The following is a 19,573-nucleotide window of genomic DNA, read 5'->3' as shown; positions in this document are numbered from 1 at the left end:
CATGATAGAATGTAGATTACTATAAATGGGTTAGTTTAAGTTATAAGAGCTAGTTAGGAACAGCTTAAGCTATAGGCCAAGTTTTCATAATTAAGAAGCCTTTTTGTCATTTTTTGTTGTTGAGTTGGTGACACAAAGAAAAATCTTACCACACTGGAGCTTAGGACATCCATCAGGAACTCAGTGGGACCTCAGGTTTCCCACATGCTCTCCCTGTGCCTTGCAGCTTCCCCAGGATGTCAGTGGGGCCTTAGTAATTTCCCAGGTTTTCAACTGGTCCTATGTCCTTCCAAGACTTTCAACCTGATCTGAGGTCTTCCCATATTCTTACTAGTATCTGAGGCCTTCACAGGTAGTCACTGGTGTCTAAGGTCTTCTCCATGTTTTCAGTGGGCCTTCTGTTCTCACTGAAGCCTAAAGTATCACCTAGGGTCTCATTGAGGCTTGAGAATTTTCCCAAGTTCTCACAAATTCTTTAAGGCCTTCCATATGTTCTGATCATGTCTTTTTTGTTTGTTTTGGTTTTGTTTTTTTCAAGACAGGATTTCTCTGTGTAGTTTTGGTACCTACCCTGGATCTCACTCTGTAGATCAGGCTGGCCTCAAACTCACAGATACCTGCCTGGCTCTGCCTCCCAAGTGCTGGGATTAAAGACATGGGCCACCACTGCCTGGCCTGACAGTGTTTTAAGGCCATCACCATGTTCTCATTGTTGTCTAAACTTTTCTTCAAGGTCTCACTTGGGCTTAAGACCTTCTCCAGGTTCCCATTGTGACCTAAGGCCTTCTCCAGTATCTCATTGAGGCCTTGGGGCTTCCATGGCCTCTCACTGGGGCCCCAAAATTCCTGTAGGTTCCCAGTGGGGCTTAGAGAGTTCTCCAGGTTCTCACTGCTGCCTAAAGCCTTGCCTAAAGAGCATTGTGCTTACAGAATTCCACAGGTTGCAGTTTTCACTGAGGCCAGAAGCCTTCCCAGATTGGCACTGGATCCTAAGAGCAGAGTTGTATTTGGGCCCAAAGTTTTTCCAGGTTCTCGCACAGTCAAAAAGGCCCTCACTAGGCTTTTGCTGGGTCTGCAAACTTTACACCTGTTCTCACTGTGCCCTCCAACATTCCTCAGCTTCTCAATGGGGCTAAAGACCTCCAAAGTCTCACTGGGGCTGTTCTGCCTGCCTTCCCCTAGAACCTGAAACCTTCTACAGATTCTCTCTGGGGCTCCAGGCTTTTCAAGGTTCTCACTGTGACCTAAAAGTCTTTCTGAAACACTCAATGGGGCCTAAGGCTTTCCCAAGGTTTCCCTGGGTCTAAGGAATTTTTATAGGTTATAAAAAGCCTATAGGCTTTTCTGGACGGTCCCTGGAGTCTAAGGCCTTCCCAGATTCTCATTGGTGTCTAAGGGTTTCTGCAGGTCTCCATCAGGCCTAAGGCCTTCCCAGGTTTTCCATGGGGTCTGAGGCCTTCCCCATATTCTCAAGGAGTCTAAACAATATTTCTCATTCTCACTGGAGACGATGGCCTTTTCAGGTTCTCACTGGGGACTAAAACATTCCACAGTTTCTCACTGTAGCCTTAAACATTCTTCAGCTTCTCCCTGGGACCTCAAATAGCCTACTGGTTCTCAATGGACCTAAAAGTTTTTCTAAGTTCAAACTTGGATCCATCCAGAATGTCACATTGAGGACTTAGACCTTCTGCAGGTTGTGGCTGTGGCCTAAAACCTTCTCCAGATTTTTGTTTGAGCTTCTGGTATTTTTCAGGGTTCTAATGGGCCTAAGGTCTTTCCCGTGTTCTCTCTGGGTCTGAAAGCTTCTCCAGGTTCTGACTTGGGTCTATGCCCTATCCAAGGTGATAACTGGGACGTAGTCCACGGTACCTAAAAACTTCAAAGATCATTACTATTGTCTATGGCATCCCTAAGTCGTCACTGGGGTCTAAGACTTTCCATGTATTCTGAATGCCCTGCCCAATTTCTCACTAGATCCCAAAGTATTCCTCAGAATCTCACTGGGCCTAAAAATTTTCCCAAGTTTACACAGGTTCTAGAAGGCCTTCATTAGGATTTTTCTGGTTCTGAAGAACTTTCCTGTGCTCTCAAACTTTCTGCAGGTGCTCACTAGGGCATAAGGCCTTGCCAACAGAAAGACTTTCTCCAACATCTCCTAAAGACCTTAGGTCTTTATCAGTCCTCACTGGAGCTGTAGACTTTCTTATACATCTCACTGGAACTTACGGCTTTCCCCAGGTATTCACTGCAATCTAAGGCTTTCCCCAGAGTTTCCTTGAGGACTGAGGCCTTTCCCAGGTTCTCACTGGCTTTTAGGCTTTCCCAGCTCGTTGTGGGTGTCTCACCAGGTTAAAAAGTCCCTCACCAAGTTTTCACTGGGTCTACAAACTTTAAATCTGTTCTCACTGTGCCCCCCCAACATTCTTCACTTTATCAATCCTCCTTCAATGTGTCACTGAGGCTGCTCTGCCTGCCTTCCCCAGCTTCACACTCAATCCTGAGACCTACAGATTCTCACTGGGGCTCCAGGGCCTTTTCCAGTTTCTCACTGTGACCTAAGATCTTCCTGAAACACTCAATGGGGCCTAAACCTTTCCCAAGCTTTTCACTGGGGTCTAAGGAATTTCACAGTTTATCCCTGGAGCCTAAGGCCTTCCCAGATTCTCACTTGTTGTAGAATAATCTTTTTGTACTCTGTGAAGTACTCTGATTGGTTTAACAAAAAGCTGAACAGCCAATAGCTAGGCAAAAATTCCAAGCACAGAAGATGCTGGGAAGTGTGGGGCAGCTACCCACCAACCCCACAGTTCCTCAGAGTTTTCTTGAGTGAGAGCAGCAGGAAATGTTAGATAGAATGATTTAGATTGTGGAGATAAACAGATAGAAAATACAAGAGAGCCTTGAGAGGGCCTGGGACCTATTCCAATGGGCCCTGACTGTCTCTGCCCTAGGGTGTTTAAAGAAATGCCAAAGGGTGGAGCAAAAGACACCCCCCCCCCCTTGGCATAACCAAGTGCAGATCATCTCAGACACCTGCACTCAGGCCCATAGTCTAATCATCCTCTCTATGCAGACCTGCTGGGTAAAGCCGCTAGGAACCTGAAAATGGGCTCCCACAGGTCCCGCTTTCTTAATATATAAAAATAACTTGTTATTAATAGCTTACAGCAATCTCCATGGCTGTTACACTTCCCAGTATGGGAGTAGAGGATGATAAAGATGGCATTTCTTTTTTGGATTGGGTCCAAGGTGACTACAGCAGTCTTAGCTGCATCAAGCTCTTTCTAAACCAAAAACTCTTGCCAGGTGGCGCACGCCTTTAATCCCAGCACTTGGACGGCAGAGGCAGTCAGATCTTTGTGAGTTCAAGGCCAGTCTGGTCTATAGAGCGAGATCCAGGACAGGCACCAAAACTACACAGAGAAAACCTGTCTTGAAAAACCAAAAAAAAAAAAAATCCCTTATTTTGTCCCTTTACATCTAGGATACACTTATGAGTGAGCACATACCAGAGTGCAACTCAACTCCAGGGAGGCTACCTAGTAAAGAGGACCCTAAGAAAGACACAGGGATCACCTAACGACAGAGAAATGGATGAGAACTACATAAGCAAACTGGGGGTGTGGAAAAGGATAATGGAGGGTAAGGGTGGGGGGGGAAGAGAGCTTAAGGGAATGGGAGGTTCCAGCTGGATCAGGAGCAGAGTGGGAGAACAGGGATGGGGATACCATGATGAATGAAGACCCCAGGGAAATAGGAAGAAGCAGAGTGCTAGAGAGGTCCCCAGAAATCCACAAAGATCCCTCCACTGTAGACTACTGACAATGGTCGAGAGAGTGCCTGAGCTGACCTGCTCTGGTGATTGGATGGCCAAACACCCTGGCTGTCATGATAGAACTCTCATCCAGTGTCTGATGGAAGCAGATGCAGAGATGCACGGCCCCAGAGAGAGAGAAGGGATTGTATGAGCAAGATATATTGAGACCATGATTGGAAAAAGCACAGGGACAAATAGCCAAACTAGTGGAAACGCATGAACTGTGAACCAATGACTGAGGAGCCACCACGGAACTGGACCTCACCCTCTGGATAAGTGGGACAGTTGATTAGCTTGAATTGTTTAGGAGGCCTCCAGGCAGTGGGACTGGGACCTGTCCTTAGTGCTTTTTGGAGCCTGGGGCCTATGCTGGGACACTTTGCTCAGCCTTGGTGTAGGGAGGAGGGAACTGGACCTGCCTCGGCTGAATCTACCAGGCTTAGCTGAATCCCCAGAGGAGACCTTGCCTTGGAGGAGGTGGGAATGGGGGGTGGATTGGGGAGGATGGCTGGGGGAATCCATGGCTGATATGTGAAATTAAGTTAATCATAAAATTATATATATATAAGAATCCCTTATTTCATCATTACCAGTAACAGGTTAACATAAATATTGCTGTACATAGTTACAATTCTCTCAATCTTACTTCTCAAAGCAAACTCTTAACAGAACCATTTGAATTAACATGTACGATGCTATATATAGTTACAATTTTCTCAGTCTTACAACTTTAACTCTCTCTTTTTTTTTTGGTTTTTCGAGACAGGGTTTCTCTGTGTATTTGCGCCTTTCCTGGAACTCACTTGGTAGCCCAGGCTGGCCTCGAACTCACAGAGATCCGCCTGGCTCTGCCTCCCGAGTGCTGGGATTAAAGGCGTGCGCCACCAAACTTTAACTCTTAATCATTTGAATTTTCTTGCTAACAGAACATAGGAAAAACTTCTGATGTTTTCATGTCAAACTTAAATATTTCCTTAACTTCAAATCAGAGTGCATTAATATCAATAGGTTATCATAATTTCTACATATATACATTCAACCTTAATTCACTCATAACTCCTCCTTTTCTTCATAATTTAAAACAAAATCTCGAACCTAGTTAGAAAAACCCAAACTTACACAATTCCTACAAACTTTTCAAATATGAAAAGCAATATTCTCACTCTAACCATCAATACTTAGAAAAGTTTTAGCAAAACATCCAAAAGCAGTTTCTTAATAAAACTCTTTACACTTTAATCTCTTAGTATACCCATTTTCATTTCTTACTAACAAAACGTGACATTTATCCACTCAAATAACAAGAAAATATTTTTTAAATTAAATAGACTAAGGAATATTACTTCTCCTTTTCTTTATAATTTTTTTAAACAAAATCTTAAGCCTAGTTAGGAAACCCAAACTTTTCCATTTAAACAGTTTCATTTGTAACACAAAACCAGTTCCATAAGTAATTCCATTTTTACATAAACAGTTCCATAAAACAATTCTGTTCTTAACACAGAACAATTCATAAATCACCAACATATATGCATACACAAAACTGCATCTTGGGTCTAGGTAGAAACAATAAATTTCTTCATTTAAACAGTTCCATTTATAACACAAATAATTCCAGAAAACAGTTCTTAGGTCATCACTGTAAGTAAATTAAAAATTGTCCCATTTGAATGAAATCACTATTGTTCATTTCATTTCTTAAGTCCCAAAATTCAAATAATAAATTGTGGTACCAGCCTTCCAGATGTGAAAAAATCCATAACCAAAAATTTTGTAGTTTTATCTCATTTTTTTGAGTTCAAAAAGTTAAAAAAAAAAAAGTAAATTCTGGTATCAGACATTCACTTCCAAATATGAAGAGACGTTTTAAAACCAAAAAAAAAAAAAAAATTGTAGTTAACAATTTTAGTTCAAGCAAGCATCTCTGCAACTTTTATTCTCAAGCCAGAGACCTTTTTAGTTACAGAAATAAGTTAAACTGCACTGTTTTTTTGATGTTAGCTCAGGTTTTTCTGTGTTGCATTGATTTTCCATGGATCTCAGCTGCGGATGCCTTGTACTGGTTCTGGCGTCCGCCATTCTTAGCTTCTTAGCGGCTTCTGGAACTTTTGAAACCATTCAGACTGCCTGCTTTGCAGTCCACTAGGACACTACCTTCTGTGTCTCAGGTTCTTTCACCATATACATTAAGCATATACTCACACTTGACACTGACACCTTTTCACAAACTTTCATTCAACATGCCTTGCAAAGCATTTAGACTCACATTCAAACATTTACGCTTTTTTACAAACTCATATAACGTATTTATCTTCTTACAAGCTAATATTCTTAAAGAAACTCTATAGGACTACCATTAGCATATCTCTAACTTAGCAAACACCTAAAGATTTCTTAACACTTAGAAGAGATTTAACATTTACTAACAAGACACAATAATTTTCTACTTCTTATTCTTTTTTTTTTTTTTTTTTTTTTTTTTTTGGTTTTTCGAGACAGGGTTTCTCTGTGTAGCTTTGCGCCTTTCCTGGAGCTCACTTGGTAGCCCAGGCTGGCCTCGAACTCACAGAGATCCGCCTGGCTCTGCCTCCCAAGTGCTAGGATTAAAGGCGTGCGCCACCACCGCCCGGCTCTACTTCTTATTCTTAATTACCATCACTGTCTCTATTAGATTCTTTTAACTAGACAGGAAGTACACAAATCATTTCTAAAGTTCAGAGCTTATCATTCTGAAAGTTCTTGAGAAACTAGAGTTTAATTCTTTAATGGCTTTCTCTTAACTCTGGGACTTAGTGACTTCTGTTGCTATGCATTTCAGATGTTTCATAACAGCTCTGTTAAGAGCTATGTCAGTTTACAGCAAACCCAAAAAGAAAGAAAAGAGAAGAGAAGAAAAACCTAAGGAATATTCTGTTTCTGAATTGCTTAGCTGACAACTCCGTCAGTTTCCCAACAGGAGAAGATAGTTGTCTAAACTGGAGTCGAGTTCCAGACCTAAGCGCAGGTCTGAAAACATTGCTGAAACTTAGTTAAAAGTGTCTCAAACTCAACAGTCTGGAAGCCTCTTTCTTCTCCTACTATCCCCAGACTGCAAGATGGAACCTTAATATCAAGAAAATTGATTTAGCCGCTTTTCACACTCAATTTTTTATTAGCCCAATATTTCTTATCAAGATTTAAGAACATAGATGTTCTTTCATGAAACATATCCTTCATTATCTTACTCTGAGGAAGAGCATTTTCATGATTTAGCATTTTCACTTCATCAGCTTTAACCCCTGATGTTATTATTGTTAACAGCTGTGATATTTAGCATTGATTTCTTATAAGGAACGTTCAGTTGAAGCAACTATTTTGTAAGACAGCTAGATTTTCTGAAGTTTGATTCCCATCTATAAAGCAATAATTTCTTTTTGAATGCCTGTTTCCTTGTTCCCTTAATTAGATTTGCAAAGGAATCATTCATTGCAGGCTATTTGTTCAAGAGGTAAAGAATTTTTTTAATATCCCATACGTTTCTTCTAAAACAATTTCAGTGTATGGACTGCTTTCTCTTGTTTTCTTAAGGACTTTAAAATGGCTTGTTGGCAAACAGTTTTTAGTTAGAGGCTGTCTCTTTACTCAAATTCATAACAGCTTCTCTGTGCCATAATTCAGACAAACTTTTCTGTTGTAGCAGAACTTACAGTTTGCTCTACAAAAGGCTTCACTTCAGGATTAGGGTGAAATTCCTGTTGAACAACCGTAAAGCTGTTAGCAAAATATTTTTGCACAACTATTAGGGAAAATAAGGTATTTTCCTCAAAAGAGCCGGTAAAACCAAAAAGTGGCATAGCTCTGAGTTCCGAATTCTTACAATTTTTTTCCTTAAAACTAACATTCAGCAAACTCTGAGACGACTTTGCTCCTTCTAAATATTTTAAAAGCTGTATTTTAAGTTTACTATGAACGTCTTTTTGAGCTGAAAAGTTTTTCCAGGCAATGTCACCATCTTTAGTGGAAAAACTAACTTTCCCAGAATGCATTTCTCGATATCAGTCCAGTGTCACAAACTAGCTTTCGGACTTCCGTTTTCCATAGTTCTTTTCAGGTCTGAAAGTCAACTAGTTCTCTTTTACGGGGCTTGCTTTCAAACGTTTTGCGTGGGAGGTTTGAACCAAGCATTTTATGTTTTCAATTACGGGACACTGGGAGATTTCTATTGTCTCCTCAGCTGGCTTTAACAGGTGCCTCTCCATCAGACACAGGCCCCAGATCAGAACTGCCCCTGCCTCATTAGTGCGAATGTGAGGCGGGCATTCCTTCTACCAACTTCCCTCGGGGCTTGTGTTTGCCTTAGCCAGTCAGTGAAAAACAAAAGCATTTACAACAGAGCTTTTCCCGTTGCCCCTTCAGAGAATCTTCCACTGATAGACCTTTATCTCATTTTGCTTGTTCCTTTCCCCACAGATGCAGAACTTCAGATATCTCAGGCTGTGGCTCTGTTCCTCTGCTAGCTGCCTTTGGAGATAGGGGCTCCCCTCCACCCCATCTGCCTCAAACTCTAGCAGCTTTCCCAGGTCTTGCATTTTCCAGAGAGGAATCTGTCCCTTCTCCCTGACAGTTCCCAGTTTCGTCTCAGTTTATCCCTTCTGCCCCAGAAACAGTTTCGGACACTATAGTGGTGGCTTTCCCTGCTACTGCAGGTAGGGGCTTTTTGTCCGTTTCTGTTTTCGGGGTCTGTGAGGTTTGTGTACAGACTGAAAATCAAGCTTCTGCTCTTTTAACAAGGGAGGTTTTTGCCATCTCTAAGCTTGCATTAGGACAGGTGTATCTCCCTACATTTTGCCTGGCCCAGTCACCCAGCAGATTGCTTTCATTTGTCCATGTGCTCTCAGACAGAGCTTATTGCCAGAGGCAATCCCTTTAGGGTTTCACACCCTCATCTCACCGGGAGTCAGAAAGCTTTCCTAGAAAGTTGCTTTCTCTGATAGAAAAGAACTTTACTCGTGGTTAGTTCTCCGTTCTGCCCTGGCTGGGCTCTTTCCCCAGACAATGTTTCAGACACAGTTCAGCTTTATATTGTTTTCCCCAGCAGCCCCTCCTATCAGGGAAGGATCTGCCTTGGCTCTTTGCAGCTCTGTGCCTGCTACTTTCCTGAGTCCATGGCTAAGTTCCCGCTGCAGGAGAATCCTGGCTAGTTGCTTCTCAGTTGTTGGTTAGAAGCGAAGATACAACACATTGCTTCGGTGAATCTTTGCATCAGGGCAGTTAGGAGCACCCTTTCATGCAGACAAGTGCTCACTCAGAAACAAAATCCTTGATGCCTCAGCTCAGCTGCAACTGAAAAGTTTGGCTTTTTTGCTTTTCCCACACAGTTTCCTGCCCTATTGGGCTCTTTGTGGCTCTTTACCCACACTCTCCCAAGCATTTCCTCAGGGGATTCTGACCCAGTGCCTTTTATTAGCTTGAAGAGACAGAGCTTAGAAGAGAAGTTTTTGGGAACTCAAGCTCTGCCTCCCTCGTTGCAGGGAGGATTTTTAAAGCTTAAAGAGGTTTTGCTATTCTAAGAGGTTTGTCGTTTTCCCATAGAGCAAATCACAGGTGATTCCCATACCATAATATCTTCAGGTGATTCTAATTTTTATCCTTTTGAGAGAGTTCTGAAAGGCTTTAGTTTAAGTTTTGTAAGAGAGCTTTTAGTTTGAGAAAAATTAAGGCTTTTTAGAGATAATTTTTCAAATTTTCCAAGAAAATCTTTTTAGTTTATGAGAAAGATTTTTTTACCCCAAGAGAGAGAAAGACCAACTTTTCCCAAAACTTCTAAACTTTAAACTTTTTGGCTTCCTACACCCACATTTTTGCCTCAGGGAGAAATCTCTTTCTCCTGTCACTTGGACTTAGTATTTCAGCTGACCCTAGGACAAAAAGCTTCCATAGGAATCTTTTTTTCTGCCCAATAAGCTCAAAGAAGAGCTTTTTTTCTACATGTAAAGCTCAAGGAAGATAGATTTATCCCAGTTGGCATACATAGCCTCCAAAATTAGAAAAGTGAAGGGTTTTTTTGTCTAGTAGCCTAACTTACCTTAAATAAATTTTTTCTACACAATCTTACACTTCTAAGTTTTTCCTACACTATACTACTACACTATACCTTATACTTATTTTTCATAGGTAGAAACTGAGAAAGAGATAGAAGATAGAAAACTTTATAGAGATTTCTGCACTGCAGCATCAGACATCCTTCCAGTCTGTTTTTCCTTTTCTCTTGAGGATAAAACCCTCTGCCCTATTTAATATTTATATTCCATTACAACACTGAACATGTCCCCTTTCCACTGGCAGAACCTAACTCAACGCTTTTGCCAAAAACGTTGCATAAATCTAAATAATATTACTATTATTTTTCTTTGCCTTTAGTCCCTGTTCCTTTGTCTTTAGTCCCTGTTCATGGCGCCATTCTGTGGGACTGCTACTCTCCAACCACACAGTTTCCCAGAGTGTTCTTGAGTGATAGCAGCATGAAATATTAGACGGATTTGGAGTGTGGAGATAAACAGATAGAAAATACAGGATAGCCTGGAGAGGGCCTGGAACCTATTCCAACCGGCCCTGACTGTCTCTGCCCTAGGGTATTTATAGAAACACCAAGAAGTGAATCAAAAGACCTCTTGGCACAGCCAAGAACAGACCATCTCAGACATCTGCACACAGGCCCATGGTCTAATCATCCTCTCTATGCAGACCTGCTGGGTAAAGCCACTAGGAACCTGAAAATGGGCTCCCACAGGGAAAAAGAAAGGCAGAGATGTGAAGAGTCATGGAGAAAGGAGAAAAGTGAGATAGACAGTTCATAGATGAGGTAAACAAGCCTTGGGGCAGCACATAGATTAATAGAAATGGCTTAATTTAAATTTTAAAAAGCTAGCTAGAAATAAGCCTAAGCTATTGGCCAAACTTTCATAATTAATAATAAGTCTCTGTGTCATTATTTGAGAGCTAGAAGGACAGAAAAAGAATCATTAACTCACTGGTGTCTAAGGGTTTCTGCAGGTCTTCACCCAAGCCTAAGACCTTCCCAGGTTGTGTATGGGGTCTGAGGCCTTCCCCATATTCTCAGGGAGTCTTACAATGTGATCCATTCTCACTGGAGCCTAAAAAGCTCTTGGGATTTTCTCAGGTTCTCATTAGGGACTAAAACATTCCACAATTTCTCACTGTAGCCTAAAATATTCTTCAGCTTCTTCCTGGGCTTCATATAGCCTACTGATTGTCAAAGGGCCTAAAAGGTTTTCTAAGTTCACATTTGGATTCAAGCCATCCAGATTATCACATTGAGGCCTTAGATCTTCTGCAGGTTGTGGTTAGATTCTAAAATATTCTCCAGGATTTCATTGTTGCTTCTGGTATTATTCAGGGTCTCAATGGACCTAAGGTCCTTTCGTGTTCTCCCTGGGTCTGAAAACTTCCCAGGGTTCTGACTTTGGCCCATGTCCTATCCAAGTTTAAAACTGGGGCCTAGGTCTTCCAAGGTTTTCCATGGTACTTAAAGCCTTCCCACATTGCTGCTGGTATCTAAGGAATTCCCAGGTAGTCACTAGGGTTTATGGCTTTCCAGTTGTTCTCACAGGGTCTAAATGCCCTGTCCTGCCTTTGTTTGGATCCTAAGCATTTACTGGGGTCTCACTGGGCCTAAAATTTTTCCAAATTTCTACAGGTTATATAAGACTTTCAATATATTTTCACTGGTTCTGAATGAGCTCTCCATGTTCTCACTGTGCCCTCAAATCATCAATACATTCTCACTGGTGCATAAGGCCTTCTCCAGGTCCTCACTGAGACCAAGGGCCTCCTCCAAAGTCTCCTAAAGACATTATATCTTTCCCAGGTCCTCATTGGAACAGAGGGCATTATAATATATCTTACTGGGATATAAGGCCTTCTCCAAGTATTCACTGCAATATGAAGCTTTCCCCATAGTCTCTCAGAGGACTAAGGTCTTTCCCTTTCTCACTGGGATTTAGGTTTCTTGGCTCTCTACTGGTGTCTAAGGCCTTTTGCAGGTTCCCACTTTGGCCTAAGGCCTTTCCAGATCATCCTTTCTTCTTAAAGATTTGCCCAGGCTTTCACTCTAGCCTTCGAAATGACCCAAATAGTCACTGTATCCTACAAAAATCCCCAAGTCCTCACAGGTTCTGGAAAGCCTTCACCAGGGTTTCACTGTACCTGAAAAATTTCTCCTTGTTCTCACCATGGCCTAAAACTTTCTGCAGATTCACACTCATGCCAAGGCCTTCTCCAGGTTCTCACTGAGATCAAGGCCTCCTACAAAGTCTCTTCAGGGTTTCATCTTCCTTAGATAATTAATGGAGCCTAAAACTTCAACAGATTCTCACTGGAACTTAAGGTTTTCTCTAGGTTCTAACTGTGACCTAAGGCCCTACCAAGTCTCAGTGAAGCCTAAGGCTTTCCCCAGGTTCTCACTGTGGCCCAAGGCCTTTTCCATATTATCATTGGAGCCTAAGAAATCCAGTCTTTAACTTATGTCTAAATTCTTCCTCAGGTTCTCATTGAGGTCTAAACCTTCCCTGATTTTCAGTAGAGTCTAAAGTCTTGCCCCCATATTCTACCTGGGTCTTAAAGTTTTCCCCACATTCTCACTGGAGCCTAAGGCCTTCCCCCAGGTTCTTACTGGGGCTTAAACATTCAAGTTTTTCTGGGGCTAAACACCTTCTCCAAGTTCTTACTTGGATCTAATGTGTTCTCCAGGCACAGTGAAGTTTTGTCCTACACCTAGTTTTCTCTGTGTTCTTTTTTTTTTTTTTTTTTTTTTTTTTTTTTTTTTTTTTTTTTGGTTTTTCGAGACAGGGTTTCTCTGTGTAGCTTTGCGCCTTTTCCTGGAACTCACTTGGTAGTCCAGGCTGGCCTCGAACTCACAGAGATCCGCCTGGCTCTGCCTCCCGAGTGCTGGGATTAAAGGCGTGCGCCACCACTGCCTGGCTTCTCTGTGTTCTAAAATATTCTACAGATTGTCAGTGGGACTTAAGACATTCTTCCTGGTCTCAATGTGGCCTCAGGATTTTACCATGTTCTGACTTGACCTGAAGTGCCCCAGGTTTTCATTGAGACCTAAGGCTTTCCATGTCATCATTGGGGTTTATTTGACCTAAAAATACCCAGATTCTTACTGTAATCTAAGGCCTTCCACAGATACTCATAGTTGCTTAACACCTTCCAAGATAGTTACTGTGGTGGAAGGCTGTGGTAGTTTGAATGTAACTGAATCCCATCAGCTCATAGGGAGTGGCACTATTAGGAGGTTTGGCTTGATGGAGTGGGTATGACCTTTTTTGAGGAAGTGTGTCACAGTGGGGGTGGGCTTTGAGGTTTCCTATGCTCAAGATACCACTCAGCGAGTCCTTTTACTTCTGGTTGCCTGCAAGATGTAGGACTGTCAGCCATCACCATGTCTGCCTGCATGCTGCCATGCTCCCCGTTATGATGATAATAGACTGAACTTCTAAAACTGTAAACAAGCCACTCCAGTCAAATGTTTTCTTTATAAGAGTTGCCATGGTCACAGTGTCTCCTCACAGCAATAAAAACCTTAAAACAAATGCCTTCCCCATGTTCTCCATGAGTGTTAAATTCTAACTGAAACTGAAAGCATTTTCCAAGGCCTCGATACATCCTAAAATTTTTCCCAAGATCTCACAGGTTCCATAAACCTTCAAAAGTTTTTTCATTGGGTCTAATGGCCTTCCAAATATTTTTACTGTAGCCTGAAACATTCTCCCTTCATTCTCATTGAGTTCTAAAACATTGGTAGGTTCTCACTGTGGCTTAAAGGATTTTCTAGGCTCACTCTGTAGATGAAGAACTTCTCCAATTTCTCATTGACGCCTTAGGCATGCCCCAGGTTCTCAATGGAGCCTTAAATTTTCTATAGGTTCTCAGTGGGGCTTAAGGCCTTCCAAGGCTTTCTCTCTGACCTACCATCTTCCAGATTCTTATTGGTATCTGAGTCTTTCTGCAGTTTCTCACTCACTGGGTCTTAAATTCTCACTGGAGCCTAAAGGTTTACCCTGGGACTCACGGGAGCCTAAAAATTTTCCATGTTATCATCAGTTCTATAAAGCCTTCAATCAGTTTCTCCTGGGTCTAAAGGCCTTCCCCATGTTCTCACTGGGGCCTAAAACATTCTGTGCAGAGCAACACTTTCCAAAACTATAGAAACAACAGAGACATCTGGTTGCCTGGACAGTCACCCAAGGTTCCCCTGCCTATAGACCTAGAATATCTGACAGACTTTTCTGTGAAGCAGGACTTTTGAAAGACTGTCTTATCATTTCTTGGCAAAGTTTGGCTGTCAGCTTCCTTTGTGTGCTGCTCATCCAATTTGGAGAGCATACTGTTGAGTCAAGGGAGTTTCTCACCCAGTGGCTAACTTTGCCACAATAAAAGCAAACTCTATAAGGAGGTTCTTCGATGTCTGTCATACTTCTTTGAAGTAAATTGATGCTTCCAGGAGCAGATGTTTCTCACTGTCATGAAAAGCTTTAGTTTTTTAAATAAAACATCTTAAATGCCATATTCTGTAGGACTATAAGTTTATCTAAAACATATCTGTTTGACCTTAAAAATATACCGAACATGGCCACAAATTTGATTTTTACATAGCTAACTACTAACCTGTATTTCTGAATTATCCTAAATTACTTGTGATAATAACTTTGAAGAACTAGAAATTTGCCTCATGCTTTAAATGACCTGCATAGGTACAATACCTTAACAAGAGTAGAAACACATACAGTGTAACAAAATAACCTTAAAATTGCATCAATATAGAAATTGCCTTAAACAAGAGTAGAAACATATATACATTCATAGGCCCTGATGATAACACGTGAAAGGCCTTAGGACCCAGTGTCATCCTGGGTAAGCTGTAAGGCTCAGTGAAAACACGGGGAAAACTTTAGGCCCCACTTTGACACTGAAGAATTCCTTAAGCTGGAGAGAGAATTCATAGAAGGATTTAGGGCACAGTAAGAACCCGAGGCAGGTATAAGGCCTCAGTGTGGCTGGAGAATCCTTAGCTCCAAGTGAGAATTTCAAAAGGACTTTGGCCCCAGTAACACCTTTCTAAAATTTTAAGATCACAGTGAAAGCATGGGCAACATCTTCAGACCCAGTAAAATCTTAGAGATGACCTTATAGATCCTGTGAGAACTTGGAATATTTTCAGACTTTAGTGAATTCTTGAGCAAGGTCTTAGGTTACAGTGAGACCCTGGGCTAAACTTTAAAACTGAGTGACAAATTGGGAAGGTCTTGGGTCTGAGTGAGTGCCTTCAGAAGGCCTTAGAAACTAGAAAGAAACTGTGAAGGCCTAAGACACAATGAGAACCTCAGAAATGCCTTAGGCCTCAAGGAGACATTGAGGAAGGCTTGAGATCACAGTGAAAATCTGGAAAAGGCCTTAAGGCCCCAATGATAACCCATAGAAAGTTTTAGGCTCCAATGAAGACCTATAGGAGGTTTTAGGCCACAGTGAGACCTGGGGAAGATTTAGACATCAACAAGATCCTGGTGAAGGCCTTAAACAATAGTTAGACTCCGAACAAGGCTTAAGCCCAAGTGAGAATCCATAGAAACTTTAAGGCCACAGTAAATACAGGCAAAAGGCCTTCAGAAGGAGTGAAATCCTCTGAAAGGTTTCTTTGGGGAAGTTTTAGGTACAAGAGAGACCCTAGGTAATTACCTTGACCCTAGGTTATACCTTAGTCTACAGGGAAAACCTGAACAAAGCTTTAAGACCCAGTGAGAACATGGGGGAAAGTCTTAGGCCCCAGTGCAAACTTGGGAAGTGCTTATGCTCCAATTAGAATGGGTGGAAGGTTTTAAGTCACAGTGGGACATGGAGAAGCCTTTAGACTCCAGTGACAATCTGTGAAAGCCTTGGCCCCAGTGACAACCTGCAGAAGACCTTAGACACCAGAGAGAATCTGGAAAGGCTTTATGCCCCAGTGACATCCTGGGAAGGCTGTCATCCCCAGTGATAACCTGGGTAAGGCTTAAGTCCCAGAAAGAACCTAAAGAAGGTTTAAGACCAGTAGGAACATGGGAGAGACCTTAGGCCACACTGAGTCTCTGTGGAATGCCTTAAACTCTGGTGACAACCTGTATAATGTATAGAGAACCTGAGGAAGGCACCAGGCTTCAATAAGATTTTAAGGGAGGCCTTATTTTATTTAGTTAAAAAAAAAAGTAGAAATGACCCTAAGCAACAGTGAGAATCTGTACAAGTTTTAGGTTTTAGTGAGTTCCTAGGAAAGTCCCAGCTCCTCAGTGAGATTTTGAAGAAGGCTTTAGATCCCACTGAGAACTAGGAGAATTCCTTTCACACCAATGAGAACCTGTAGAAGGTTGTAGGTAGGATGCAGTGATAACATGGTAAAAGTCTTCAGAACCAGTGAAGACCCTTTGAAGGCCTTATACACCCTGTGAGAACTTCAGAATTTTTTAGGTCCTGGTATGATCCTTACGGATTACTTATCATCCACTGAGAACCTGTGTAAGTCTTCCATACCCAGTGGGAACACAGAAAAGGCAATAGACCCCTTGAAATCCTGGGAAGTTCTTGGGTTTCTCTGAGAACATGTAGAAGGTGTTAAGGCCCAGTGAGAACCTGTAGAAGGTTTTAGGTCACAGTCAGAAGATGGGAAAAGCATTCAGAAGGAAGGAAAGCCTATCAAAGGCCTTATAGATTTTTGTGAGACTGTAGAAAATTTTTAGGTCACAGTGAGAACCTGGGAAATGCCTTATCCTACAGTATGAAACTGGACAAGGCTTTAAGACCCAGTGAGAACACGGAGAAGCTCTCAGACTCCAGTGAAAACATGGCAACCCTCAGGCCCCTGTGAGAACCTGCAGGGAAGATGGGAAAGGCCTTTAGATGGAGTGTGTAACATGAATCTTAAAAGGTCTTATTAATAAAAACAAACCCAGGACCAGGTATTGGGGTGAATATTGAAAGATCAAAGAGACAGAACACAAACCACAGCTGACCTCACCTGGCCAACTTCTCAGCTGATCCTGTATCCTCAAACTGAAAGCCTCTGAGTCCTCACCTGAATGAATCTCAGCTCAACTGCTGCTAAAAGCCAAAAAGCTTAACCAGGCCCTAGTTCTTGGTCCTTACACCTTTTTTTTTTCTTTTGGTTTTTTGAGACAGGGTTTCTCTGTGTAGTTTTGCGCCTTTCCTGGAGCTCACTTGGTAGCCCAGGCTGGCCTCGAACTCACAGCGATCCGCCTGGCTCTGCCTCCCGAGTGCTGGGATTAAAGGCGTGCGCCACCACCGCCCGGCTGGTCCTTACACCTTATATGCCTTTCTGCTTCCTGCCATCACTTTTTGGCATTAAAGGCTTATGTCACCACGCCTGGCTGTTTCCAGTGTGGCTTTGAACTCACAGAGATCCAGACAGATCTCTGCCTTTGGAATGCTAGGATTAAAGGTGTGTGTGCCACCATTTTCTGGCCTCTATATCTAGTGGCTGTTCTATTCTCTGATCCCAGATAAGTTTATTAGGGTGCACAATATATTGAGGAACACAATATCACCACATTTCCCCTTCATGTCTATAATTTTAAAAAAGCTTATAACTAAAACAAAAGAACTATATGGGGGCTCAAACCTCTCCAAGGTTTCCATGGGGATCACACCTAACTTGAGTCTCAAAGGAGCTCACGGATGTACCAACACTGCAATGGGCTTACCCCATCCCAAGTTTGCAGCAGGGCTCACAGCCTATTTCAGGGTTTCCCTGTGGCTTAAGGCCTCCCTTGGGGCCTCACATGGTTCAGCATCTGGCTCTCTGTGAAGGTTTCATTGTGGCTGTGGGCCTTCCCTAGAGTCTCAACTGAACAAATGCCTTCCCCAAAGTCTCTGTGAGGTTTTAGAGCACCCTTAAGGGCAATGACACCCAGAGACAGCTCCAGTTTCTCAGTGGGGCTAAGACCTTCTCTAGGCATTTTTGGAGCTCACGGCCTTCCTCAGCATCTCAATAAGCACCATGGTCCTGCCATATCACATATCACTGCTATTTCAAATTCGTACAGCCTTCCCCAGGCTACTAAAAGGACTTAGGTTTTTCTCCAGGTGTTCCTGAAGCCTGGTCTGCTTGGTACTCCGTGGGGCTCACACTGTCTTCCTGTCTCTCATCCAAACTCATGGTATTCCTGAGGGTCACAAGGGGACTTAAGGTCTTCCCTAAAGTTTCAGTGGGCATCACTGACTTCCCAAGACCTGAAAAGGGCCTAACTCCCCACGCCCGTCTTAGTTCCTTTCATATCCCCATGAATGAATCTCCCAAAGAAGCAGCTTTGAGGAGAGGTTTATTTCAGCTCATGGTTTGAGGGGACATGGTCCATCGTGGAACGGAAGGCATGGTGGCTGGAGATGGTCTGTCTGTGGCAGCAGGAGCTTGCAGAGACACTGGCCAGGATGCAGAGTCAGATTGGAAGCAGGGCTGGCCCATAACCCTAAGGCTCATTCTGACAGCCCTAGGCCTATGAGCTAGGCCTCATGTATAAAATCTCCCAGAACAGCACCACACGCTGGGGACCAGATTTTCAAACACACAAGTCTGTGGGGAAAGCTTCACACTCGAGCCATCACACCAAGAACACTCCGTGGTTGCAGTGGGACCCACAGCTTCTCCTAAGGTCTCAAAGGAACAGAGAACCCTCCAGGGATCTCAGTGGGGTGCATTGCTTCCAGTAGGGTCCCAGCCCAGTTCCCTGTGTTTTCTAGGTTTTTAAGAGTGTCTTACTCTCTGCCCCAGGGTCCCAGATTCTTAATGAAGCCCCCCCCCCACTTCTTCACTCCACCCCATCCACCCCTGCCTTCCTTGGGCACTCAGTAGGGTTCATAGCTCTCTCAAGCAGCCTGTTGTGATTCACAGACTTTCTCAGGGCTCTAGAGGAACTAAAGCCTTGGGACCTCAGTGGGGTTAAAGACTTTCCTAGCCCCCCACTCCCAGGCAGATCAAGCTACACAACTGTCTTGCCATGCAGAGGGCCTAGTCCAGTCCCATGCAGGCTCCACAGCCATTGATCTAACTTTCATGAGTATACATCCCTGGTGCATGAGCAGGCATTTTGGAGTCCACTACCTATGATGGGACTCCTCATGGAGCCTTGAGGCAGGGGGAGGGGCTTAGACTTGCCTCTACAAGATGTGCCTGCCCATGGGAGGTCTTGCCTCCTTGGAGGGGATGAATGAGGGGTGGGTTGGGAGGGGGACACTGAGGGTGGGAGGAGGGAAGAGGGAAGAGGGGGATCTTTGATTGGTATGTAAAATGAATGAAAAGAAAATTTATTAAAAGAAGTTAGAAAGGAAAAAGGTTAAGTACACAGAGAACAAACAGAAGAAAATCAGGTGTCATTGTTTTAAAAGTAATAGTCTCCAAGACAATGTTACAGGCAAGTAAAGGAGAGTTCTTGAATAATTCACTGCATCAGGAAGGCATGTATACATGTGTACATATAACAGAACCTTCAGATAAATGAAGGGGAAAGTAACACAAGAAAATAAGAAATAATAGAAATAATAAATTTAAATATTTTAATACGTTTTCATTGTAAGTGCATTTTCAAAAATTTGTTAAGTCACAACAATGATCAAACAATAGTGAAAACCTCAATCAATATGAGCAAATAAAAGAACATCACTATGGATTGAAGGAACAGAGGAAAGAATCATATGAAATATTAT

Source organism: Peromyscus maniculatus, chromosome 1, assembly GCF_049852395.1.
Source record: "Peromyscus maniculatus bairdii isolate BWxNUB_F1_BW_parent chromosome 1, HU_Pman_BW_mat_3.1, whole genome shotgun sequence".
In the NCBI taxonomy this organism is placed as follows: Eukaryota; Metazoa; Chordata; class Mammalia; order Rodentia; family Cricetidae; genus Peromyscus; species Peromyscus maniculatus.
The sequence above is the reverse complement of the archived record's forward strand: the minus strand, read 5'-3'. Positions refer to the sequence as shown.